At 42.5% G+C, this 26125-nt stretch overlaps 1 protein-coding gene and 1 long non-coding RNA gene across 2 annotated transcripts in view; both read left to right on the top strand.

The window, feature by feature from the left end:
* Window positions 1–11272, top strand: part of LOC307223674 — a 54911-nt gene extending 43639 nt beyond the window's left edge. Inside the window, exons 2-4 of the long non-coding RNA XR_013842184.1 lie at window positions 3393–3519; window positions 3782–4035; window positions 11069–11272. This is a non-coding gene — a long non-coding RNA (uncharacterized lncRNA). The remainder of the gene's footprint in view (window positions 1–3392; window positions 3520–3781; window positions 4036–11068) is intronic.
* The window catches only part of LOC307223635 (uncharacterized protein), a 688399-nt gene that overhangs the window by 34779 nt on the left and 627495 nt on the right, over window positions 1–26125 (top strand). The window lies entirely within an intron of this gene.

Genomic DNA, 26125 nt, shown 5'->3' with positions numbered 1-26125 from the left:
CTCTCCCACACACTGCCGCATACCTGGAATATATTGAATGTCTTATTAAAATTCAATCCAAATGGTACATTTTACAATAGCTAGGACAATGTGCTCTGCCCTCAAGATTGCACACATGGCTGGCTTCAAGGCGGGTTGCATGACTGCATTTCAGGGGATGGAAAGAATCTTACCTTTTTGCACTTCTTGTCATGGCGCTGGGTAAAAATGATAATGACCGCTCCCCGCATAAAATGGGGGGCACCCTTTGCGTGGACGCGCACAGCCCCTAGATCTGGAGTGGCTCCATCAGCATAGGCTTGGCTTTGCCTTCCCTCAGGTGGGATGCCTACCTCAGTCTACCTACCTACCTGCCTACCTACCACCTGGGGGAAGCGTTGTCAAGGAGACCAGGCCAGGTAGGGGAGGGATTACTTGCCCACACAATAGAGGGAGGATCTTACCTGGGAAGATCTTACCAGAGCTTCTCCCAACCTACCCACCCTCAGTTAATGCATTATTTTGCAGGTTAACTTTTCTTCATTGGTTTTGCAGGTTAACTTTTCTTCACAGGTATGCAGGCGCTGCTACATTAAGGTCGCTGTCAAAGGGCCGGAAAGGAATTTCCCTGCATTGGCAGGTTTCGCCTTTCCTGTAGCAAAACGTCACAACTTTGGCGGTATCAGGCCTTGGGCGGAATCCTTTAGTCCATCTTCCTCTTTGCGGTGGTGATACCAGGGTTCCCCGTTAGAGGGGTTTCTGAAGGGAGGCTTTGACCGTACGCCAAAAGGTCGTCATTGCTCTCCCCTGCGGTGGCGGCGTAACGGGGGCGGCTATCTCTGCTTGAACATATGTTCTCCAGAGCCAGCCCATCCCCCCCCCACACACTGGATAATCCTGATGCTCCCTAGGTCCCTGGCTGGGGACTGGGGAGGGAGAACACCCAATGCCTGAGCCAAGGTCTACCCACATTTGAAATTTAATAAAGTTGTGGCCAATTTAATCCCATAGCATGTTGTCTTGAGTCGTTATTCCACATGACGGGGGGACCGCGCGGGATCTGGGGACTCCGCCTGTCCACGCAATGGAGTGCTCTCTCTGGATTAATTGCAGGTTTCTTATTGGATATATGCATTGCACTTTATACATACGGAATATAAGCCAAGGTTTATGTACCACTAATTATGATAAGAAGGAGAAAATAAATGTGTGAGGTAGCAACATTTGAAATTTTACTGCGGAGTAGAAAATGGCTTTGAAACAAAAACTGCAAAATAGCTTGAACCTGGCAAAGGGTGCATCTTTTCTATAACTTAGGGGATGCGCCACTAAAACAAAGCTTTGCACCAAAAACAGATGTAACGTTAAATCAATGTTTAGTGGTATGTGTAGGAGCAGAAGAAAGCTGCTTTCTGTTCTTGGTTGCATTAAGTGCTTTTTTTTCTGGGGGTATGCATGCCCCTATACATTTTGTGAATCTAACTGGAGAAGAAACTAAAAATAATAATATTTTGTTTGTTTCTTGTCCAACACGGTGAATCGTCAGTTCCACTGCTACCCCTGATGGCCTCCTTTCCTGTCACAGTGTTTCCTGAGTCTCATATGGAATGAGAGTATCCTTAAACATTTAATTTTTTTTTAGAAAAAAAGCACTTATTGTATTAAGCATCAAATCATAGCTTATCGACCATAGTTTGCCCAGAAATCAGGATTGGAAATTATGGTTTGATCTTGCTTTTCAATACTAGTTTCTGGGCAAACACTAGTGAGTGCTAACCGATTTCCTAGATTTCGAAACAGCGGCAAACTGTGGTTGAAAGGTTGGAGTAGCGCATACGAAAAGCTTCTTTGATTCCCATACAGCACCAATATGATGCCCACATGCACCACTGTAGTTACTGCTGTCCTTTATGAAGGGTCTTCATAAACATCACCTCAAAATGCCACAATGCACAAGAGATGGTTTGCTGCTTCTGTTCAATTCTCCCCTACATTGAACAAACCTTTCCCCTTTACCCAGATTTCATTCAGTGCTGGGACTGGAGGCCTGCTCTCCTCTCTGTTCTAAACAAGATAAGGTAAAGGAGGTAAAGGACCCCTGGACAGATAAGTCCAGTCAAAGGTAACTATGGGGTTGCAGCGCTCATCTTGCTTTCAGGCCAAGGGAGCTGGCGTTTGTCCACAGACAGCTTTCTGGGTCATGTGGACAGCATGACAAAATTGCTTCTGGCACAACGGAACAGAATGATGGAAACCAGAGTGCACAGAAACATTGTTTACCTTCCTACCGCAATGGTACCTATTTATCTACTTGCAATTGCGTGCTTTTGAACTGCTAGGTTGGCAGGAGCTGGGACAGAGCAACGGGAGCTCACCCCGTTGCGGGGATTTGAACTCCCAACCTTCTGATCACCAAGCCCAAGAGGCTCAGTGGTTTAGACCATAGTGCCACCCACACCCCACCCCTCTGATCCGAAGAGATGTACAAAGAAGATTTCTCATTGTGACTGTTAAGTTGTGGGTGAACATATCAGATGACACAGCGATTCTTCAGACAGCTCTTGTTTATTCACAGGCCAGAACAGAACTGTACTGAAGGGTTCAGCCAGCCTGCTTATATAGAGCTCCAGTACAAAGCAACATTAACAACTTTCTGCAACTATCCAATCACTGAACGTCACTTTCAATTCCTTATTTGCATATGTGGACCTGAGTGAAAACTATCTACAGTATCCCCCTGCTGGCCCAGGGTGAGAACTTCAGTACATAACAGTGACCATGGTGGTGGCTTATGCAGGTGCCTCTCCACCCCCAATTGGGGGCATGTCTGCACCATTTTGTGGTCCTGTCACTTTTTTTTTTGTTATTTTGGATGTGGCAGCCTTATGTCATGCCCCTCCCACACCAGCCATTTTGTAACTGGTGCCCGCGGCATTTTCTCAAAATTCAAATGTCTCCGCTGGTTCCCCCTAAAAAAGATTAGCAACTCCTATCGTAAAGACAGTGGTTCTGATGTAAATTCAACTTGTTGTTGTTGTTGTTTAGTTGTTTAGTCGTGTCTGACTCTTCGTGACCCCATGGACCAGAGCACGCCAGGCACTCCTGTCTTCTAAACTCAACTTTAATAATAATAATAATAATAATAATAATAATAATAATAATAAATTATTTATATCCCGCCCTCCCCAGATGAAGCTGGGTTCAGGGCAGCTAACAACAATAAAATAATACAACATTCTAAAATCATTTCATTCTAAAATTAATTCAATTTAGCTGTTAACTTGCCGAGTGAGCTGCTGTTTCTCAGTCTGAAACCAGCCGGCCCCTCAAACATGGGGGTAATTATACCAATCTACTTCCAGGGCTATTGTAGGATTACTAGCACAGCACACAGTTCTCTCTTTCTCCCCCAGAAATTGCTACGGTTGTGATAAGTCAAAAGAAGTCAGCTTTGAAATGACTGGGGGATGTACAGTACAGCATTCCTACGGAGAAGAATGCTGTAGTGAAAACTTTGCCAAGCTGCAGTGGGGTTTAAAGGTAAGTCACCTCAATCTTTACTCCCACTCTAACCGCTGCCATCCTTGTAATGCCAGTTCATAACATTTAACTTTTGATTTATTGATCTGGAGCTCAGTATGCTGGGAATCAAAGTCTTGGGCTTGGAGATGCATCTTGCCTTTTGATCCCTACTGGTGTTTTACTGCTATTCTCTATCATTTTGAGTTAAGCGGTGCTCTCATAGCTTCTAGCTCTTGTCAGTCTATTTAGTGTATAAAAGGCTGCCTGTTTCTTCCCTTAGGTGCATCACAGAACGGTCAAATCTCATAATGCCATATGCTATACATAATTTATAGTCCGGGCTTAAGATGAACATGCAAGGAGAAGAGATGGCGATCGAGCAAAATGGATGGAAGCAAGAAAGGTCAAAGCCATCCATTCCGCAGATGGGGAGATCTCACCGAAAAGATGCTGGCATTTAATCTTGATGATGAAACCTGACTCAAAATTGGAAAATGTTTGCATTCGGGGAAATACATCTACCCAAAATACAAGGTATCTGTAGAACAATTCCTGACCAATTTAATCTTAACGTTTTCAAGCTATTTTTGAGAGAACCTTGGGATATCTCAGAAGGGTTATTGAGAGGGTTGGGGGTGGGTTTCAATTAGTAGGTGAGTAAGACTGGTTAAGGGACATGGGTGGCGCTGTGGGTTAAACCACAGAGCCTAGGACTTGCCGATCAAAAGGTTCGAATCCCCACAACGGGGTGAACTCCCATTGCTCGGTCCCTGCTCCTGCCAACCTAGCAGTTCAAAAGTACGTCAAAGGGCAAGTAGATAAATAGGCAGGAAGGTAAACAGCGTTTCCGTGCGCTGCTCTGGTTCACCAGAAGTGGCTTAATCATGCTGGCCACATGACCCGGAAGCTGTACGCCGGCTCCCTCAGCCAATAAAGCGAGATGAGCGCCGCAACCCCAGAGTCAGCCACAACTGGACGTAATGGTCAGGAGTCCCTTTACCTTGAAAAAAGTAAAGGTACCCGTGCCCACACGGGCCAGTCTTACCAAACTCTAGGGTTGTGTGCTCATCTCATTCTATAGGCCGGGAGCCAGCGCTGTCCGCAGACACTTCCGGGTACACCCGCGTCCCTCCCTTTACCTTTAAGAATGGTTAATTATAGGCTAGAGTTCAGTAACTTTTGTTATGTCAATGTTATGTCAATGTTTTCAAATATAAATGCACTTTGCCAGATAACCTGGAGCTAACCATCGATTAACTGTCTTGGAAAAACTCTTAGTACAGCTAAAAAGAACAAAAGATTACAGTCGTACCTTGCTTCTCAAACACCTTGGTACTCATCTGTTTTGGCTGCCCGAACGCCACAAACCTGGAAGTGAGTGTTCTGCTTTGCGAATGTTCTTCAGAAACCGAACGTTTGACGCGGCTTCCATGGCTTCCAATTGAGTGCAGGAAGCTCCTGCAGCCAATCGGAAGCTGCCCCTTGGTTGTCAAACATTTTCAGAAGTCGAACAGATTCTGTTCGACAATCAAGGTACGGCCATATTAGCTAAAATATATGCAATGCTTATATAGTAAAGGACAGGGAGAAAATACAATAACTTAAAAGAAAATGGAGGGAAGATTAATGTTATCATGTCTTCATATGTTAAACCACAGAATTTGAAGAGGATGCACTTTGGGCTGGGTTGTCATCAATATGCTGATGACACCCAGCTTTATCTGTTGATGGATGGCCGTCCTGACTCGGCGCTGAACACACTGACCAGATGCTTGGAAGCTGTGGCTGGATGACTGTGTGGGAACCATTTGAAGTTAAATCCTTCGAAGACAGAGGTCCTCTGGCTGAGTCTGGATGACATGGGATTGGGGAGCCAACTCCCATCTCTTGCGGGGTCTCAATTAGTGCCAGCACCTTCTGTCAGGAGTTTGGGTATAATCCTCGATGCCTCCCTTTCTATGGAGGTGCAGGTTGCAGCCACAGCAAAGGTGGCATTTTTCCATCTCCGCCATATTAAGCAGTTGGTCCCTTACCTTTCTTGCCCTGATCTGGCCACAGTGATCCATGTGATGGTGACCTCCAGTCTTGATTATTGTAACTCACTCTATGCGGGGCTGCCGTTGAAGCTGACCCAGAAACTCCAGCGGGTGCAGAATGCCGTGGCAAGGCTCCTTACGGGGTCCTGGCCATGGGATCACATTCATCTAGTGCTTTACCAGCTGCACTGCCTCCCAGTGGAGTACAGGGTCAGGTTTAAGGAGCTGGTTTTGACCTTTAAAGACCTATGCGGCCTAGGATCAAGCCTCAAGGAGATTAGATTGGTCTCAACTAGGGCCAGGGCCTTTTCAGCTATGGCCCCAACTTGGTGGAACACTTTGTCATAAGAGACCAGCTCCCTGCGGGATTTGGCATCTTTCTGCAGGGCCTGCAAGATGGAGCTGTTCCGCCTGGCCTTTGGCTTAGACTCACACTGACCCCTTATATGGGATCTGGTATATAAATTTTCCCTTGGCTTTTTTGCTGGCCCATGTAGGACCAGCATAGATAGCTGGCTTGGGTGAATATCTGATGTTTCCTCCCTTTATGGTCTTGATTTATGGGCTACTACTAAAATGAGGCTGGGACATGGGTGGCGCTGTGGGTTAAACCACAGAGCCTAGGACTTGCCGATCAGAAGGTCAGCAGTTCGAATCCCCACGATGGGGTGAGCTCCCGTTGCTCGGTCCCTGCTCCTGCCAACCTAGCAGTTCAAAAGTACGTCAAAGTGCAAGTAGATAAATAGACAGGAAGGTGAACAGCGTTTCCGTGCGCTGCTCTGGTTCGCCAGACGCTGCTTAGTCATGCTGGCCACATGACCCGGAAGCTGTACACCGGCTCCCTCGGTCAATAAAGCGAGATGAGCGCTGCAACCCCAGAGTTGGTCACAACTGGACCTAATGGTCAGGGGTCCCTTTACTTTTACCTTTACTAAAATGAGGCTGCATTTTGTGCTGTATTTCAAGCCGTATTTTAATTAACTGTTCATTCATTCATCCCCTATTACTTTTATTGTAATTTATATTTGGTGTTAGCTGCCCTGAGCCCAGCCCTGGCCAGGAAGGGTGGGGTATAAGTAAAGTAAAATATTATTATTATTATTATTATTATTATTATTATTATTATTATTATTTTCTTTAAGTTATGGTCTTTTGTGACCTCCCTGTGGGGCTCTTGGGTGGGCGGCCCCCACTACTCTTCCTCATCCAGCCAGTCTCTGCCACCATCTCACCCTTGAGATTCTCCCCAATTCACACTCCTTGTTTCCTCTGGTGCACTCTACACTTCTCACCAATCTTTCTTCACATCCTCCTTGAGTGCTTTTGCCAGACTGGAGTGTTCCCTCGAATTTTAATATTGCCTCATGTTTGCATGGGTAGAGGATAGAGAGGGGTGCCTGGGTGCATGCGCAGAGGCACATGCTCAAAAGGCAATGTGGCCCTGAGGTTGAACAGCACATTCCCTGTAAGCACCTACCCCGAATTACCTGTTTGCAGCATTGGGAAGAGGTGATTTGGAGTAGGAAAAGAGTTTGACTTGATCTGCATAATTAGCAAACGCTTTTCATAATGTGCCCTCATTTACATGCAGTTTGTTTGTTTTTGTTTTTTTTAATAATATTTATTAAAAATTTTCCAGAATAAAAAGGAAAGATAGCAAGAAAGAAAGAAAAAACACATATGATTTACACTTGGTTTCAGTGGCATCTTTCCCGGACTTCCCCCCCTCCCCCTCTTGTATTCCATTTCCCTTAAATTGATTCCACAGATTCTTACCCCAAATTTTAAAACCTTATTTGTAATTTTAAATAACCCATTTATTCCAAATTAATTTATCTTATTTATCTTAATGAACCATTTCTCCTTATATTTTATATAATTCCCTAAGATCGACCCCATTTCCCTTCCACGAATTCCCCTATTTTCAAACAACAAACATGAAAAAAGAAAAGAAAGAAATAATATATAATTTTACAGCCTTTGGATTCCAAATCTCCCCCCCCCCCCCATTCCCCGGTTCCAATCCCCAAAGTTCATCCATTGTCTACTGCCAGCCTGGTGTATCCACGTCTATATCTCAACTCCACTTTGCCGTCTTTTGATAGCTTTTAATTTCAGAAAGTCCAATCTCGAAAAAACTCTCAGAAAAAGTCATTGTTCTTCCATCCAGACCTCTATGTTTAAGAGTCTAACTTAAATTCTATTTCTTGGTCCTTTTAAAGTCTGGATGTTCCAAATACTCCGGCTTCAAATTTGGTCCAGCTCTTATTCCTCAGGTTGCTTTTTCCTGTTCTGCTGCAGAAACCTTCTAATTCAGAAACTTCTTGTTCTCCACAGAGGCTTTTGTTATTCAGGAACATAACTTGCGTCAAGTCCCTTCCTTTCTTCAATAGATAAATCCATTGTCTCCTTTAGTATAGAAACCTCTGTAGACAAAATAATGCTTTGTTTTTGCAGCTTTCCCAAGAGATAACAGATCCTGCTCAAATTCATAGTATTTTTCCACTTGCTGCTACTGTTGCAATGTCCCAGCCTCCCTCTAGAGGGAATATGGTAACAATTTCTTTCAAAATCAGACCCAAAAGTCAAATAACTTGTTGCCTTTATTTCCAATAATTTATGTCCAAATTGTAACAAATCTAACCAGCAAAGCCATCGTAACAAAGTTCTCTTTTATTTTCCTGCTTTGACAGCTACTTTGACAGCTGTCAAAGTTTCTGTGTCTCTTCACCAGTCTCTCATAGCGGATCGTTCCCGGTTCCCGGGGGGGTTGCATTTTAGTTCCCACAAATTAGTCTTCTCCTCCAGCACAATTATTGTAATTTCCCTTCGTGAAGTTAAAAATTTTTTTCAGGTAAACAAGTTCATCTCTCGATCTTAGTTGTCAAATCCTTGCGTTGAGCCATCTACAACAGGGGGGGCGGCGGACTTCCTTTTTGCACTCCCCCCGCTTGCTCCAAATTCAAAGATCAAATTTCCCTTTTAAGTCCAATCAATTTACTCACGGGTTGTTCCTTTTAGTCCAAATCCGAAATTTTCAAAGTCGTTGCTCTCCGCCGAATGGCATGCGGCTTCGCTGGGCAGGGGAAGCATTGGACTCACAGCACCACAACCCCCCCGTCACCCGCTCCGCAGCCTTTAAAAAGGCTCCTTTGCGGGTCGGGGGGGCGCAAACGGTGCCCGCCGAGTCACCAAGTCCATGGGCATCTCCGCCCATGGTTTTTAAGGGTCCCCGCGTCGCCGGCAATGCAGGACCCGACCCCTACCCAGCCGACTCCCTCCGGAGCTCGGAGGGAGTCCGCCATTCGGCGATGGCGCCGACCCGGAAGTCCCCATTTAAATGCAGTTTGAATGCCACAATCTTAATCCAGTGCAACTAACTTCATTCTGAATTGCTATGCTTGGCTTTCTGCAGCTTAGACTGTGTGCATTTGTCGTTTTGTGTGTGTTTTTGTGCAAACCTGGGAATGTATTCTTTCGCAGGGAACATAAAAACAGGGTTTTATTTGATGAAAGAAAATATGCCTGCTTTGGAGGGAGAGAGATCTGCTGCTAATGTAGCCGCTGCATTGTTAGTTATTTCACAAATGCATTGAATTTGAAGTGAGCAAAACCGGCAAATATATCACACGGTTCTAAATGCCAGCTTACCGCTGTGCATGGGCATTGTAACTACCTGTCCTTGAGCGAGGCAATTCAAGCAACAATATAAAAAGAGAGAGACTTTAACATGTCTGGCTCCATCTAAGCCAGAAGGACGGAAAGTATGACATATGAAAGCAATATACTGTTTAGTGTGAGAATCAATTTTGTTATTTCTATAACAGATTCGCTCTTCTGGTTTCCGCATTCTGTTTTTACAATGTCCCCTGCATTGCCCTGATATCATTTTGCATTGGCTTGCCTTGTAAAAATGGTCACAGAGCAACACTGCCATTATATTGCCTCTTTCCCTACTATAAAGTCATTGCTCCAAGCCTGCAACGACAGAGATTTCTTTTCTCTTTACATCGCAGAGTCATTTTCTGTGAACTTGCTTTTTAAAAAAAAATAATAATATGTATATATAAAATAACATAATCTTCACTGACTCTGAATGAAGAATTGCTTTTAGCCAGATTGCATTGCATGGGTCAATTATATACTGGGCTCACATGAGAGTCGTTTTATATAGGGGCATGCACTGATTTTCTAATGAATGAAACACTGAACCAAATGAGGTCCATTTGGTTCAACGTTCATACAGTACCAAACAAATGCCATCTGTAAGAATTTAATCATCCCACTCAGGGGTGGGGTTGGTTATCTTTCTCCCATGGCAGTAGCTAATGTGGGGGCAGATGTCACCCAGCAGGTGTCATTTTATTTTTTCAGAACTGCCTATCACATGGTTCTGGAGCATTTTTGTGGGAAATGGCAGTCACCAGCAGGGCTATCACTTTTTTGTGGCGACTGCCATTGCCCATTCCTAGAATGCGGCAGAATGCTGTACGGTCTGGGATATTCTGGGAACAGAAAACAGTGGCTGGCAAATCAGGTATGCTGCCACAGCAGAGCAAAGAGATTGAAAGGAGCTCAAGTCAGCAAAAACAAATGTGAGCATTTTCATTTTGAATAAATGAAAAAATAAGGGTCGTATCCAGTCAAGGACTTCTAATGCCCCTTTCTCTGCACCCACCAAAAATCTGTTCCAGGGAAGGAGAGGGAGAGGAAGGTTGATTGTGCAGGTCCTTGCACTAATTAATAGTGAGCCCTGCTCCTGTGAACAATGGCTCCTCTGTGGGAGGAAAATATATGGTCCTGTGATCCACATGCGTGGGTAAATAACAAAAGAATTGACTGGGTGCCTGGATTCAAAACACAGGCGAAACTCACTCCCCAGCAGGAGAGGGCCCCCAGTGGCAGAGCTGAAACTCACAAAAAAACAGGCAGCAGTATAATGTGGGAATATATGCTGTTAAAACTTTTCATGTCCCATTTAGCTTGCTTGCAAACAGCACTCCTCTCTTTCTACCCCTCTGGCAATGAACAGATCACACATTGTTAAGTAACTTTAAATACTTTACTTGCAAAATCTCCAAAGTTCAGATTCATGCATTTCTCCAAGCAGCAGCAAGGAGAACACAGGCAAAATGTTCTTGGGTAGAAAATACAGAACAGGCATAGGCAAACTCAATTCCATGTCACAGTGAGAAAGAGGGGGAACAGGGAGAGAAGGTTTCACTTCCTCCCTTATTGGAGAAGAGGGGGACGTCACCTAGCTGAGTCTAGGAATCCAGTTCTATTTTCTTAACCCCTTCATGCACTAACTAGCACTCATGCATGTTTGACTACAGTCTCACACATCCTTCCTATGGGGAAAATCTGATGGAATGATGTCCGTAACCATTCTGCCCACAAGTAGGCCTTTTGCAGTGATGGTTGGTGTCAACTGGGACTTACAGGGTGGAAAGCAGAGAAGCCAACAATAGGAGAAGCACGAGCCAATGACAGGCAGAGCCCACTAATTCTAATCCTACTCTTCCTTACAGGAACAAAACTGAGGAGGAGGAAGCTAGCAAGAAATGTCACCCACTGGTCACCTGTAAGACAACAGGTGGTTAGGAAATGTGTGAGGGCAGACTGAGTTTGGTGAGGTACAAAACCATTTGGCTTAATGGACCAATTTCCATTTGAGTGCAGCTCTACAGATAAAGCATGTCCTCCCGAAAAGAGGGCATGTGTTATGGTGAGACCTGGAGACTGACCTTCTGGTTGTGTGTGGGTATATTGAACAGCCACAACACTTGATTGGTAGGTCCCTCATTGCTCATGCATCAGAACACCCGCCCACCTCTCCCTATATTTAGGGCATTGTGCAACTGACCTTGCTATGCCATCATGTGTCGTCTGTCATTGTGACAGGGGCTTGGCAGGAATTTTCCCCACTTGGCTGATTGGCTGTTGCCATTTGGGTTTCGCCTGCCACGTAGCAAATCGTCACAACTTTTAAGGTTGCGGATAGGCTCTGGTTCAGGTGATAGGGATGGGAGAGCGGTCTCACCATCCCTATGTGAAGGGTATTCTGTTAAAGAAATCCAGGGACTCAACTTGGTTTGGTCAACCCCCAAGAGGGGGTTGTGCCCATGCCTGAATCCATGGGAGCATCTGGGGATTGGACATAGTCTGTTCCCGGGCTTTCCACCTACCTCAGGTGTTCACCCTTGGCTGACCTATGATAGAGCTCTGGGTCAGTGCCATCTGCAAGGGTGCAGGGAGCTAGTCGAACCAGAGCCTATGCAACCACTGTAATCTGTAATCAATAAGGTTGTGGCCTAAATTCTGCCAAAAACCAAAACTAAAATTTGACTCAAGTGTGTGTTTATTTAGGGGGGAGGTCTCTGGGTCTGAACACGCAAGTGCATTTGGAGCTGATATGGTCACATTCTGACTGTAAGGTAAAGGTAAAGGGACCCCTGATCATTAGGTCCAGTTGTGACCGACTCTGGGGTTGCGGCGCTCATCTCACTTTATTGGCCGAGGGAGCCGGCGTACATGTGGCCAGCATGACTAAGACACTTATGGCAAACCAGAGCAGTGCACAGAAATGCCGTTTACCTTCCCGCCGGAGCGGTACCTATTTATCTACTTGCACTTTGATGTGCTTTCGAACTGCTAGGTTGGCAGGAGCAGGGACTGAGCAATGGGAGCTCACCCCATCATGGGGATTCGAACCGCCGACCTTCTGATTGGCAAGTCCTAGGCTCTGTGGTTTAACCTACAGCGCCACCCGCATCCCACCTTCTGACTGTACAATATGTTATTTCTAAACACTTGAATTAGTTCTTATAATCAAAGATGGGTTAGTATGTGACCACTATGGGGCGAGCAAGCTCAATTTCATAGGACTGGGGTCTTTTAAAGTACACAACAGCAATGCTGCCAAAAATACCCATATTGCTCAAGACACTTATTATGTAAAATGCAGCAGCAGGTAAATATCCATGTAGGTCTTCATTTACCCTGAAGGATTCCTTTCACAAAGAAACTGTTCAGTTTGAAAAGAGCTCCTTTAAATATTTAAAATATGAATAGCTTCTCCACCCCTTCTCTGGCCGATGAAAGGGGAGCTTGCCTTTAGTTTTTGGAAAACATGAAAGGGGTCAGATCACTAGTATTAGAAGCCTCCCTCCCTCTTTGAGAGATGTGCTCTTTCAAGACATCAAATAGAAAAACACTTTTCTCTTTAGTCTACCAGTCTTGCACAATGTGTCGCACTCATGAAGTCCTTTAATCCCATTAGAGTTTGCACAGACCATAGAGAAAGTCTGGGAAGTGGGGGTTACTTTTGAACAAGCTGGAAGCTTCTGAAACCCAGTATACAAAAAATAATGTTCATTCAGTTCAGTTGTTTTTACCAGCACATCTGTTGACCAATCCACAACATAGCCAGCTTGGGTTGATGTTTCTTTTATATCCAGTTTACTAAGAAAGGGAGCAGTCATCACTGAACATGGTGACATAAAAAGAGTCCTTCTGGACCAGACGAAAGGCCTATCTAGTCCAGCATCGTCTTCTCACAAGTGGGTCAACAAGATACCTGTGGGAAGTAAGGTAAAGGCATAGGGGCCCCTGACCATTAGGTCCAGTCGTGGCCGACTCTGAGGTTATGGTGCTCATCTCGCTTTATTGGCCAAGGGAGCCGGCGTACAGCTTCCAGGTCATGTGGCCAGCATGACTAAGCCGCTTCTGGTGAACCAGAGCAGCACACAGAAACACCGTTTACCTTCCCGCCGGAGCGGTACCTATTTATCTACTTGCACTTTGATGTGCTTTCGAACTGCTAGGTTGGCAGGAGCAGGGACTGAGCAACGGGAGCTCACCCCGTCACGGGGATTCGAACTGCCGACCTTCTGATCAGCAAGTCCTAGGCTCTGTGGTTTAACCCACAGCACCACCCCATGTCCCTCTATGGGAAGTAGCTCTTCTCAATAAAGCCCTCAAGAGCATAACAGCACTTTCACCACATGTGAGTCCCAGTAATGGCAGTATGGAAACAGCTTAGCGGGTGTGGGACTAAGCCCATAGCACAGCTGAGCCCACACTACCTTGCCAGACTATAGCATGCACCCCCTCTGTCTGTGCAATTTGTGGCACCAATCCATAGGGTGGCCCTCCGTGGTTCATTTTCTCTCTCTCCAACTACTGAAAGAGGTGGGACCAGTGGGGATTCAGGGCCAGGACCAGTGGGTCTCTGTGGTGCCGTTTTGTGATTTTTTCAGGCATAAGGTAAGAATGCCTGAATAGGTTTCTAATGCTTGATGTTTTTATTATGTTTTTAGATCTGCTGTAAGACGCCCAGAGTGGCTGGGGAAACCGAGCCAGATGTGCAGGGTATAAATTATAAAATGCAAGGCATGAGAAGGCTCACTAAATGATTGTAAGATAAAGGTGAAGGATCCCTGGACAGTTAAGTCCAGTCAAAGTGTAGCACCCTGCTTGTGGTTAATGCTTAGCTGGAATGAAATATTCAACGCAGCAATAGAGAAATTAAAATAATAATTTATTTGTCAGACAAATAAATGAGAGGCACAGTGGTATATGGTTACCAAGCTCTGGCCTGCCCTCCTGCCATTCTGGCCAGCACTTATATTTCCTTAACCCAGCCCCCTTGCTCCTCCTGTGGCTGCCTCTGTCCAATCAGCCTGGTTGAAATTCCTATTGGCTGTTTGCTAGAACCAATCACAAAAGATACACCCATTTCCTTTTGCCCTTTTATGGGAAACAAAAAGCTATATATTCTTCTATCTATAAATGACAAATAAGTAGTAATATATCTTACATGTGTCTCAACAAGGAACCTTAATTACCAGCTCACCTCTTGCCCTCCTTGCCCTATTGCCCTCCAAAACAAATGGTTAATCTTAAATTTTTATCTTAAACAGATGTCAAGGATCTTGAGTTCACATCATCATTGAAAGATCTCCTTCTCTTGGAGGTCTTTAAACAAAGGCCTGACAACCATATGTGTGCTCTAATGATGTTTCCTATTTGGCAGGGGGGCTGGGCTGGTGGCTGATGGCCCCTGTGATCTCTTCCAACTATATGAAATAAGAATCTAGCATAAGGATTTAACATTTCTTAGTTTCTAAATCCTTTGCATAATTACATTTAAGCCAATATATTTAATACATAACATAAATAACCTTTTAAAAGGAAAAGAAATCTTAAAAGGATCTCAGTTTAAGAAAGAAACAACTTTAGAAAAAGACTTCCCAAAATACTCTCTTCCTTTCTGCCAGCCAGATGCTCTTGGCCTTTTAACCTTAGGAAAATATGGCTCAAGTTTAATGGGAGGCACATGGTTTTATTTTACTATTTACCCACTCTTAATTATGTTTATCTCTTTTTTTATCTTCTGTAATATGTAGGGTCAGTGTAACCTTGGCTCTCAGCCTGTAATTCCCTTTTTACGACTTTGAGAATTGTTTTCTGCTATAAATCAGGGGGCCCCCTTGTCCAGGAGAATAAACATTGCCAAGGTTCTTAGGCAGCTGGTCTTCTGCCTGGCATGAAACATTTGAAAATCTTTAAGCTCATCTTAATATACAGGCCTTAATCAAAAATATAAGCTTTGATAAAAATGCAGGCTTATGATTAGATGCCTCAAAAGGAGACTATGGGATTGTGGAGCTCATCTCACTTTCAGGCCGAGGGAGCCAGCGTTTGTCCACAGACAGCCTTCCGGGTCATGTGGCCAGCATGATTAAGCCACTTCTGGCACAGCAGAACACCGTGACGGAAACCAGAGAGCACAGAAACAGCATTTACCTTCCCGCTGCAGTGGTATCTATTTATCTACTTGCACTGGCATGCTTTCAAACTGCTAGGTTGGCAGGAGCTGGGACAGAACAACGGGAGCTCACCCCATAATGGGGATTCGAACCGCCAACCTTCTGATCGGCAAGCCCAAGAGGCCCATTATTATTATTATTATTATTATTATTATTATTATTATTATCATTATTATTATCATTATCAGGGCTACTATTTCTAAAGAAAATAAATATTATAAAGGCAACCTAAGTCCCCAGGGCACTTTAAGCCACAGGATTCCTTCTTCCAACCATCTGCAAAGGATCCGAAAGTGTCTCCTCTTTAGGAACAGAAATACAGCATTCAGAGTCGAATGTTTGAAATGCCCCCATCACCTTCTCCAAAGACACAAGTCAAAGCCTACAGGAGATGTGGTTCTATATGGTATTGCCACTTAGGCCACCAATCTATTGATGCCTCTTATTAGAGAGTGTATGATAGCATAGTCTCACCCTAAAGGCTGTGATTCATACACATATTACAGAGAAGGGAAGAGATTCCGGACCTAAAATTTTAAGGCAGTTCAGCAATATAGTATATTAATGCTACCCAGCTAACCGAATCAAATTAAAAGTGAATAAATAAATCGATAGCAGCTGTCCCTTCAGTGAAACTGGTTTGTCTCTTAATTACTTTTGCAGCACCCAGAGAATTCAAGGCCAAGAAGATCTTGGTCTCTGAGCTCGTAAATAAACACATTGCAAAGGGAAGAACTGCAGATCTACTTTTCAATAAATTTATGAAGTCATATTAATAAACCTTTCACATGTGCTCAAATCGCCCAAACCTTTTCATACTATGAGTTATGTTGTCCTCAGGATAACTTCATCCAAACATTCCAGTACGTGAAATGGATGGAGAATTATATATACTGGTTTGTTCTGTTTGTGTTTGATGGTTGATATGAAAGGTTATTTAAAAATATGCTGCTTTCTGGCTTGTAAATATAGGTCATAATGCTCACTATGGTTCAGTAAGTGGGGGAAGGCAGAAGTCATGTAGAGTCACTACCATGTTTCATTAAAAAAGGATAATGTTCTTTTGCGAAGTCAGAAAGATTAAAGGTCACATTAAAGCTTTGGTTTTTACAGCCCTGTCTCTGAAGTTATTGGGTTATACAGGTACAGTAAACAAAGTTTAGGACATGTTGCTTGCATTCAGAATACAGAAGGTGATATTTTGGAAGTTCAAGTAACAAGAAAAGCCATCTTCAGGCTCTATGTTTAACTTCAATTAAAGGCAGGCAGTGGGTATGCAGCAGCAAACCAGCTGCTTCTGATTGGAAACACAGGCATCTGCTGTTGTGAAAACAGTATATGCTAACCTTATTAAAGCTCAGTTATTTTTATTTAATTTTATTTTTATCTTCTGAACTGCCCAGGTAGTTACTTACTATATACCGGTTTAGTCTCTCTCTGTGTGTATATGAACCCACAATAATGGGAAAACTATCCCTAAGACATAATGACTTCAACTGGCTGCTCGGTTACGTGACTGGTTCACAATTTCATATGACTGCTTCTACTATATATATATATATTTATAATATTTATTAAATTTTAGTTTAACAATAAAATACATAGATAATAACACAATCTTTTCCAATATCCACATTTCATATTCATCTTTGGACTTCCTCACAACCCTTGTTCCTGCTTTCTGAACTCATAAATTTTACCAGCAAATTATTAACTTGGTTTAATTCATATAATATAATTTTCCAATATTAATATCTCAAATTTTGGAATTTAACATACTCTTATTAAAACTTAATCATAAAATATTACTTATCCAAAATTTATCTTTTCGTCTTCCAATTAAATTTAAATTTATATTCTTTATAACTAGTTTGTTGAAGCCATGTTTTTGCTAATCTTACATCTTTCTTAACATTCATACAATTTACAATATTTTTGTAGATAGTCCTTAAATTTCTTCCAGTCTTCCTCCACCAGTTCTTCTCCCAGGTCTCGGATTCTGCCAGTCATCTCCGCCAGTTCCATATAGTCTATCAGTTGCATCTGCCATTCTTCCAGTGTGGGTAATTCTTGAGTTTTCCAGCTTTTTGCGATGAGTATCCTTGCTGCTGTTGTAGCATACATAAAAAAGATTCGATCCTTCTTTTGCACACTCTGACCAACAATGCCTAAGAGAAAGGCCTCTGGTTTCTTAAGGAAGGTATACTTAAATACCTTTTTCAGTTCATTATAAATCATTTCCCAGAAAACCTTCACTCTAGGGCAAGTCCACCAGAGGTGAAAGAATGTTCCTTCAGCTTCTTTACATTTCCAACACTTATTGTCTGACAGGTGATATATTTTTGCTAGCTTGACTGGGGTCATGTACCACCTGTATATCATTTTCATAATGTTTTCTTTCAAGGCATTACATGCCGTAAACTTCATACCGGTGGTCCATAACTTTTCCCAGTCAGCAAACATAATGTTATAGCCAATGTCCTGTGCCCACTTTATCATAGCTGATTTAACCGTTTCATCCTGTGTATTCCATTTTAACAGCAAGTTATACATTCTTGAAAGTATCTTAGAGCTGGGTTCTAACAGTTCTGTTTCTAACTTTGATTTTTCCACCTGGAATCCTATCTTTTTGTCCAACTTAAAAACTTCTTTAATCTGAGCATAATGTAGCCAATCTCGCACTTTATCTTTTATTTTCTCCATACTCTGCAACCTCCAGTTATCTCCATCTTTTTCTATTATTTCCCAATATTTCGGCCATTTGGCCTCCATATTGAGTTTTTTCAGGGCCTTAGCCTCCATTGGTGATAACCACCTTGGGGTCTTGTTTTCCAATAAGTCTTTATATTTCAACCAGACGTTAAATACTGCTTTTCTGACAACGTGGTTCTTGAAAGTCTTATGTATTTTAGCCTTGTCATACCACAGATATGCATGCCACCCAAACACATTGTTGAATCCTTCCAAATCTAAAACATCAGTGTTCTCAAGAAGTAGCCAGTCTTTCAACCAGCAGAAAGCTGCTGATTCATAATACAACTTTAGGTCTGGCAGGGCAAAGCCCCCTCTTTCTTTAGCATCAGTTAATATCTTAAACTTAATTCTGGGCTTTTTGCCCTGCCAGACAAATTTTGAAATATCTCTCTGCCACCTCCCAAAACACTCCATTTTGTCCACAATCTGCAAAGTTTGAAACAAAAACAACATTTTTGGCAATACATTCATCTTAATAGCAGCAATACGTCCTGTCAAGGAAAGTTTCAATCTTGACCAAACATCTAGATCCCTTTTAATTTCAGACCAACATTTTTCATAATTGTCTTTAAATAAATTCCTGTTCTTCGCAGTTATGTTTACCCCTAGGTATCTTACTTTTTTAACCACATTTAATTCTGTCTCTTTCTGAAACCTTTCTGATTCTGAAGAAGTCAATTTTTTTTCTAAGACCTTGGTTTTTTGCTTATTAAGTTTAAATCCCGCCACTCGACCAAACTCATAAATCAGTTGCAACACCCTTTTAGTACTAGGCTCTGGCTCCTGTAGGGTTAAAACTAGGTCATCTGCAAATGCTTTCAGTTTATATTGTTTCGCTCCGACCTGGATACCTTCCACCAACGGGTCTCCTCTGATCATATTCAAGAGCACTTCTAGGACCGATATAAATAACAAAGGGGATATAGGGCAACCTTGTCGTGTTCCTTTTTCAATTCTAAACTCTTCTGTCACCACATTGTTAACTATCAGTTTTGCCTTTTGCTCTGAATAAATTGCCTCTATCCCATTGTAAAACCCCCGCCCCACTCCCATTCCTTCCAAATTTTTCTTCATAAACTTCCAGGAGATATTGTCAAAGGCCTTCTCCGCGTCTATAAATATCAAGACTGCTTTTGTATTAATGTTTGTTTGCAAGAGTTCCAAAATATCAATAATGTTCCTTGTGTTTGCAAACAAATGTCTACCTGGGAGAAAGCCTGCCTGGTCCTTGTGAATTACTTCATTTAAAACTTTTTTAAATCTACTTGCTAAAATGTCTGCAAATATTTTGTAATCCACATTTAGGAGGGAGATGGGGCGGTAATTCTTAAGTTGTGTCTTTTCAGTTTCTAGTTTGGGTATCAATGTGATGAAAGCTTCTTTCCACGACTCCGGTGCCTTCTTCCCCTCCATAATTTCATTGCAAACCTCCATTAATGGATGTATCAAATAGTCTTTCAATGTCTTATAATATTTGGAGGTAAGCCCATCTGGCCCTGGAGACTTGCCCAGTTGCATGTTCTGAATGGCCTCCTCAATCTCTAATTGTGTTATTTTATAATTCAGGATTGTTCTATTCCGCAGAGACAACTTTGGTAAACCATTCTTCTTTAGAAACTGTTCTATCTCTGATTCATTTTGCGGCCCTTGAGTATATAGTTGTTTGAAATATCTCTGGAAGCACTGCTTCTACTATAATTTAAGGAATAAATTATAACTCTTGTCAGGTAGGTGTGTTTCCTGTTCTGTAGTGTAGTGAGTGCCTTCGAATACAAGTTGACACTGCTGTTTCAGTTAAATCCTACTCTTTCCAATTGCGCGAGACGCTTTTAAATTTCCATGTATTCCTTATTATTATTATTATTATTATTATTATTAACTATGAAGGCAGAGGTCGTTCTGCTCTTGTACTTTGCTTTGTGTCATATTCAAATGTACCTGTAGTGGAAAAAGAAAAGCTAATTTCTGGCCTATATTTTTTGCTCAGAAGGCATTTTCCCACTCTAGATCCATCTTTGCTTGTTTATAATGATGCAGCTGCCATCCCTCCACTTCTGACTTTGAGCGCTGAAGTGTGTGTAAGCAAAATAGGTAATTCAGATGGAAATGATTGAATCAAGGCAAATGAGAAATAATGAATTGACAAATCCTGAGTACGGAGTACACAATGGCTGGCAAACTATGCCTCTGCTAATTTCCAGTCCCTAATGATGCTAGAAATATATAAATATCAGCAGGTCAGCTAGTTACAGAATGAAAAAGCAGACAAACCAATAACTAATTGGCTGAAGTAAAGCAAAATAATAATAATATTTGTCCTTGGAGTGCAAGCAAGGATAGACAGACAGACAGATGATAGATAGACAGACAGAAAGACAGACAGACAGATGATAGATAGACCTTAAATTTTAAAATGCGGATGTGACATGTTTCCAAATATGTATTATGCAGAACTTTAGATGCAACTCTCTCTTGAGTGAACATCTGCATTTGCCTCTGCATAATGCCAAGCCTGTGTGTGCCTCTGCATAAAATGTGAAATAGTTCAGAGTACCTGCTCCCATCATGATCATATCCTTTGGGCAAGAGCCGGGAAGTCCTCGTTCTGACTCAGCTATATCTCAGCTTTGACACCTTCATTTACAATATAATAAGCCTTGCAATGTTGTCATGATGAATGTGATATAAGAATAATGCATTCCAAGTGCTTTGACCGCTTCAGTGAGCTGCATAATGGCACAACTTGGCCTGTCTCCATACCACATTTGGACTACAGTGTTGTTTAATTTTGTCCTAGTTCATTTATGTATTTAGCTATTTCCCAAGGCTGGCCCAATACATTTTGCTACCTGAGACAAAGGACAAGATGGCTGTCCCTCCCAATTCCATGTAAAGAAACCAACTGGATTGATATCATAAGAAAAAGATTAGAAAAACATGCTAGATCAGACCAGTGGCCGATCTAGTCCAGCATCCTCACACTAGCCAACCCAGATACTTAAGGAAAGTAAATGAATTTTACTTCAAAACTGATGGGTGGCTATGTCCTCCTTTGCACTTGAAAGCAGCAGGCTCAATTAAATGGGCCAGAAAGGCTTCATGGCACACTCAGCTTTGTGTTTCCACCTTCCACAAAGTGCTGGCCTCTTCACATCTTCCAGCTGAGGTGCCCATCTAATTCTGCCTAATGGCAGGACTAGCTCTGCCCTGCCCAATAATTTCCTTTCTAAAATAATAATAATAAATTTGGTGCAATAATGGGGTTGGTGTGTTTTACCTGGTTCTAACAGATCCATGTTCAAATACAGTGGTACCTTGGGTTAATAACTTAATTCATTCTGGAGGTCAGTTTTTAACCTGAAACTGTTCTTAACTTGAGGTACCACTTTAGCTAATGGGGCCTCCTGCTGCTGCTGTGCCGCCACCGCCCGATTTCTGTTCTCATCCTGAAGCAAAGTTCTTAACCCGAGGTACTATTTCTGGGTTAGCAGAGTCTGCAACCTGAAGCGTCTGTAACCTGAAGCGTATGTAACCTGAGTTACCACTGTACTCCTGTCTGAAACAGTCACTCTTCACAAAGGTTTCCCAATCCTGGGTCTCTAGCTGTTTTAGGACTACATTTTCCATCACTTCTGACCAGTGGTCCTGCTAGCTAGGGATGATGGGACTTGGAGTCCAAAAAGAGCTTGGGAAGCACTGGTCTGGACAATGCTGAGCTAGAGATCTGCATTGAGACCTGTGGCCCTGTGGATCCTGCCATCTGAAGCAGTCGTCGAACCTTACCTGGATTGCTGGACCTTTGGTCAGCCTTGTTAACAGACACCTTTCTGTTTATGGGAGGGATTGGTAGAAGGTTCCAGGCTCAATCTACAGGACTGGGAATGTTTCCTGTCTGAAATCCCGGAGCGTCAGTCAGTGTAGGTAATACTGAGTTATATGGACCCAATGGTCCCCACTTGGCCATGAAACTCACCAAGCAACCATGAACAAGTCAGCCTAACTTACTCTGCAGGGTTGCTGTTGTCGAAAGGGTGAAATAGCACTGTTCTTTGCTCCTTGGTGTAAGGGTGGGATTCATCCTGGGTAGCTCAGTGAGTAGAGCATCAGCCTCTTAATCTCAGGGTTGTGGGTTTGAGTCACATGCTACAGGTTCCTGCATTGCAGAGGGTTGGAGTAGATGACTCTTGTGGTCCAACTATACAATTCTAGGATTTGACTGGCAAATGGGTCCTGTTGAAATTGTTGAGCTGTCCAACAGCTTAAAGTTGGATAGCTCTGCCAATAGCTGCCTGATTCATCACCAACAAGGTTTATATCATCTCACTGGTAAATAATAAAAAAATATAAACTACAGTGGTGCCTCGCAAAACGAAAAGAATCCGTTCCGCGAGTCTCTTCGTCTTGCGGTTTTTTCGTCTTGCGAAGCAAGACCATTAGCGGCTTAGCGGCTTAGCGCTATTAGCGGCTTAGGGGCTTAGGGGATCAGCTGATAAGCGCCTTAGCGGCTTAGCGGATCAGCTGTTAAGCGGCTTAGTGGCTTAGCGGATCAGCTGATAAGCGGCTTAGCGGCTTAGAAAAAGGGGGGGGAAGGGGAAAAAAAACCACAGGAACTCGCAAGACATTTTCATCTTGCGAAGCAAGCCCATAGGAAATTCGTTTTGCGAAGCACCTCCAAAACGGAAAACCCTTTCATCTAGCGGGTTTTCCGTCCTGCGAGGCATTTGTCTTGCGGGGCACCACTGTATTGCTAAGCAGTATAAAGAGTATGAAATAACTAACTTTCAGAACATTTATTATTTAAAAATGTTATATTACTGTGTGTGTCTGTGTGTGTGTGTAAAATATCCCTCATTACTTTTCCTCTTCATTCCCCTCGTATGTATTTTTTGAGATGGTTGCATGATAATATTTCTAGGTAGCTTTAGGCTATAAAACTCTTATCATTTGCTGAGAGAAATGAGGGAGGTTAAGGAGGAGGCATCTTCCCATCAAAATTGATGACACCTAGCTGTTGTCCATAACTTTTTTTAGAACCAAGGAACAAGAATTCAGAATATGCTTAGTGGATATTGTTTAAGGCTATTTTGGATGGTAGGAGAATTTATGAGTTAAATTAATAATAAATGAGCCCATGTTGCATCTCCTGGAGTTTGCAAACAACCTCATCTGACCACTGAGAAGATGTATGCTTTTCAGCAGTAATGAAAGTACATAAATATTAATAACTTTCTTTTAAAAAGAAAGAAAAGCTGTCACTGTATGGCTGTTGACTATACATAAAGTTTAATGAAGACTATGAAAATAAGTGGGTGTTGCAGTTTTAGGAAACTAGCTATGCTTTAGCATTTATTGTCTGGGAAGTTGCCCATGGTGGCTGTCTATGATAATAACCATTAAATTTGCAGCTTTGAGCCAGTTACTTAACCAAGAGTATTGATTGCTTATTGAGACATAATGCAGATGAAATATTCACACAGATAGAGAGTTAATAAGTCTCTGCAAGGAGCCCCTTAAATGTGTTGTCTAAATGATGGCTGTTGACTGCAGATATACTTTGCAGGTCTGAAATAAACCTTTCCCTCTCCCTCTCCCTCTCTTTCTCTCTCTGTCTCCACACACACACACACACACACACACACACGACTTCATTGTCCCCCCCCCCCATTTTTTATTTTCATTTTTCATTCTGACAAAGCAATAATACCCCAACTGGAGATCAGCACCAGCCGCTGCCCTAACAACAAGATATACCTGGTGTCAGAGACTGTGCTGAGGAGGGCTGCACTGAGGACAAATGGTGGGAGCCTCCCCCTCCCCCGATACGGATACAGATCCTGAATCTTCCCAGGAGCAGGAGGACAGTATAGATTTCGAATAGTGGTTTGCAGAGGGGCATAGTTCAGAAGGCAGAAGCTGGGAAATAAAGTGATACCTCGGGTTACATATGCTTCAGGTTACATACACTTCAGGTTACAGATTCCGCTAACCCAGAAATAGTACTTCGTGCTAAGAACTTTGCTTCAGGATGAGAACAGAAATTATGCTCAGGTGGCGCAGCAGCAGTGAGAGACCCCATTAGCTAAAGTGGTGTTTCAGGTTAAGAACAGCTTCAGGTTAAAAACAGACCTCCGGAATGAATTAAGTACTTAACCCAAGGTACCACTGTACTGGATGGGGAACAGCTAGCAGAAGAAACACTGGAAGAGAGAGGATGAACAGGTTCATGGTCTCTGGACAGCAATCAACCCCCATCCCCAAAGACACAGAGAGTTCAGAGTGTGTTAGAACAGAAAGCGCAGAGTTACAAACTACGAGATGTAGGAGTGACATAGATTAATAGTGACGGGGGCGGTGAGCCTTAATTGGGAGCAGCGCCATTCTAGGGAGACTTGTTCTTTTGTCTCTCGCTGTGATTATTAAATAATCTAACTGGTAAGACGTTTCTTTTGTTTGATCTTCGATTCCCCAAAGCTTGACACCTGTGTAGCAGTTAGAGTATTGGACTAAGACCTGGAAGAGCAGGGTTCTAATCCCCACTCAGCCAGGCAACTCACTGGGTGACCTTAGTTTAGTTAATTACTGCCTCTCAACCTACCCTACCTCACAGGGTTGTCGTGAGGGATCAATGAGGTGGCCACATTGAGCTCCCTGGAGAAAAAAGCTGGGATACAAATGCAAAAATAAATAATAAATAAAAGCAAATGTAATAAGAATGCAGTAGAGATTTTTAAAATAATGTTGCAAGGAATGATATGAAGTTTTGGTCAACTTAAGTCAGAGATGTGTGTGCGGTTTTATGTTCCTTTCCCCGAGCTTGTGAAATGACATTGGAACATTGTATTTGTTCAGCTCTCTTGAAAGTTTCTGGGAGCTCAAAGCAAATAAAGACAAATGGATAGTTGATGCAGAATACAAAACATTATCAAAGCAGCACAGGGAGCCATCAGAATATATTAGGTATTAAATCCCATTGTCTCGTGCTCGCTTAAAATAAAACGGAACGGGAAATGTCACTTCATTAATCTGTGCTTGAGACAAAGACTTGCCCAATGAGAAATGGTGTAAATTCCCAGGCAGGGCAGCTACAATAGGGAGATTACATTGCCACTGTCTTCCCCTAAATGCTGTAAGAACTCCTATTTAAACATTAATTCAATTAACTAATCATTTTTAATTGTAATGAATTTTAATTAAGTCTCCAGCCAATACCAAAGAGGCCTACCTGGTTAAATTGGCTATGATAAAGTGGGCACAGGACATTGGGCACAACATTATGTTTGAGGACTGGGAAAGGTTGTGGACCATTGGGTTGAACTTCACTGCATGTAATGCTTTGAAGGAAAATGTAATGAAAATGATATATAGATGGTACATGACCCCAGTTAAACTTGCCAAAATATACCATTTGTCTGATAATAAATGTTGGAAATGTAAAGAAAATGAAGGACCATTCTTTCACCTCTGGTGGACTTGCCCTAGAGTGAAGGCTTTCTGGGAAATGATATATAATGAGCTGAAAAAGGTATTTAAGTATACCTTCACTAAGAAACCAGAGGCCTTCCTTTTGGGTATTGTCGGCCAGAAGGTGTTAAGGAAGGACCGAACATTTTTTATGTATGCAACAACAGCAGCAAGGATACTTATCGCTAAGCACTGGAAAACCCAAGATCTACCCACACTGGAAGAGTGGCAGATGCAGCTGATAGACTATATGGAACTAGCCGAGATGACTGGCAGAATCCAAGACCTGGGAGAAGAGAAGGTTGAAGAAGACTGGAAGAAATTTAAGATTTATTTAAAAAAGTATTGTAATTTGGTTGAATGTTAAGAAGGATGCTAGATCATAAATAATTGAGCACCACTACACTAGATGGAATTAGGATGACAAGTGAGATTGAGGAAAAAACATAAACCTTTGGGAGGATTACTAGATTATATTTTAAATGAATGGGATATAAGAATGTAAACAAGATGATAAATTGCGGGTAAGAATTGACAATG

This window comes from Podarcis cretensis (genome assembly GCF_951804945.1).
Source record: "Podarcis cretensis genome assembly, chromosome: 9".
In the NCBI taxonomy this organism is placed as follows: Eukaryota; Metazoa; Chordata; class Lepidosauria; order Squamata; family Lacertidae; genus Podarcis; species Podarcis cretensis.
This window is presented reverse-complemented; position numbering and strand designations above follow the sequence as displayed.